This window comes from Orycteropus afer, unplaced genomic scaffold (genome assembly GCF_000298275.1).
Source record: "Orycteropus afer afer isolate SDZICR_OR568_19922 unplaced genomic scaffold, OryAfe1.0 scaffold00015, whole genome shotgun sequence".
NCBI classification, from domain to species: Eukaryota; Metazoa; Chordata; class Mammalia; order Tubulidentata; family Orycteropodidae; genus Orycteropus; species Orycteropus afer.
This window is the reverse complement of record NW_006921602.1, coordinates 19,600,215-19,602,639: the sequence shown is the minus strand read 5'-3', so window position 1 is coordinate 19,602,639 and position 2,425 is coordinate 19,600,215.

Here is a 2,425-nt window from a genome sequence, read left to right as displayed (position 1 = left end):
AGCAGTCAAGTGCCTTAGGCACTATGCTACCAGAGTCCTTCCTACCAGCCACAGACACACAATAAACCCTGGTGACTGAACAACAGTGTTTCCACTATATATATTCTCACATTGTTTAGTTAGAATTGCAGTAGCTTCAGAATGAATTCACCTGGTACCAAAGGTAGATGACATTCCCAAGAAATGCTCTCAGTACTCATTAACTATACCCACTAACACTAAAGCCAAGCCTTCACATTCTGGCACAGCAGTGTTACTTCCATCACAGGAATTTAACTGGTAGGATTATTACAGTTTTTCCACTTATCCTTGACACTGCTTCCTTTTCCTAGGATAAAAACTGACAACCAGACTGGTTAGAATTACTATTGCTAAATTTTTATTTAAAATTACCAAGATTTTTAGAGTTGCTTGGGAGAATCATTAACAATCATTAAAATCAATTCCTCCATGGGGAAAAAAGAAACCAACCCCGGGGTTCTTTACTCAAACATGTCACATAGAGGTGCCCATGTGAAAAGCAGACCAAAGTCAAATCAGTTCCTGCAATTTGGATTATCCACCCCTGTAACTTGGGTTTAGGACTCAGATATGAAACCAATGTTTGTTTCTCTGTCCACAGCCTTTCATATTATGTCTTGCTCTCCCAATTAGTGGCCACATAGGTCTCTCTCATTGAGACTTTGTGTTAGGAGTTAGAGCCAAAAACCGCAGATCCTGTCCTGCCTGCAAATCTCTGCCCCCCTACACACACACAGCCTGTATTTTTGGTACTCTGAAAACCAAACCAAATGAGCTGTCTTCTAGTCAATTCCAACTCATGGTGACCTCATCTGTCACTCCACAAAACGTATTTTAAGCTACCCCATCACAAAAATACACCCCCAATTTTCCTCATCATTTTTCTATCCATCTATCTGAATGTGATACAATGAAAAGATACAAAGAAACCTAACATTATGCATCACAAAATCGCCAAACTTTAACACACAATAGCTACTTATTGCAAACTAAGAATACAACAACCACATTTACCAGAAGCCTCTATCGTCTATCTACCCTTTACCTATTGTTTCCTTTAAATAGGGGACTCCCTAAACAGTTAACACATTTGGCTGTTAACCAAAATGTTAAAGGTGTTAAGAGGTTCAAGTCCACCCAGAGGGGCCTAAGAAAGGCCTAGAGATCTACTTCCAAAAAATTAGCCATGGAAAACCCTAGGGAGCACAGTCAACTCTGACACATGGAGTTGCCATGAGTAGGAATCGATTCTACAGCAACTACTTCAGTTCAGTTCCTTTAAATATAGAGAATAGAGAATATTTTTTCTTAATTTACTGTTTACATTACTAGAGAGAATATCACAACTAAACATTTATAATATGTTTAGTATCAGTATCAAAAGCCAGTATTTTAGTTTGGAGTACTTGCAATTCAGATCTGTTGTTGTTGTTGTTGTTATGTGCCGTCGAGTCGGCCCCGACTCATAGCGACCCCTCCTTGGGTGTCCGAGGGAGTATCACTACGGAAGTAGGATTGCCCAACCTTCCTTCCGAGGAGTAGCTGGTGGGTTTGAACCGCCAGCCGTCTGGTTAGCAGGCAAGTGTCTTAGCCACTATGCTACCAGAGCTCCTAATTCAGATCTAGGCCATGACATACCTGCAACCTAGGCCATGATATACCTGCAACCACCGAAGTGTGCACTTTATTTGTTGTGTCCTTCTGGTTATTCATAAGTTTCTTCTCTCCATTTCTACCCTGGTTCACTTTAACTAGCAAAACCCACTAGTATAATATTATCCCAACTGTTCATAAAGTAGGAACCTAGCAACCTCAAGGATATATATACTCCACATAACCAAAATATATACATTTAAAAAAAGAAAAAATACCCTACTGAAAGCACAAATATTTTTTTCCATAAAACACTCAGAACTTCTCATTTACTGTACTTTACATGCAAGTATGTCAAACATGATTGATTTCCTCATAAGAAATATATTGTTGTTGTTGTTGTTGTTGTTATGTGCCGTCGAGTCGGCCCCGACTCATATATATTAGAGACAGCTAAATAGAAGGTGACATGTTCAAGGATTGTAAGAAAGCTGGGAAACTAACTAAAAAGTTGGAAATACCATAAAACTATATACAAGAATAAAAATCACTACATCTAGAATAAATTTATAAGAATGATAAACTACTGCGCACATTTCTTTCGTTTCTGAACAATTATTTTAAAAAGAAACTATGACAAAACTCAGAACAGTAACAGTTATTCTTATATTAAACCTCAATCACTTAAGAAAAGATTAAATCTCTGAAAAACACCACATAACGTGGATGAACTTGGAGGACATTATGCTGAGTGAAGTAAGTCAATCACAAAAGGACAAATATTGTATTAGTCTGTTATTGTAAAAGTTAA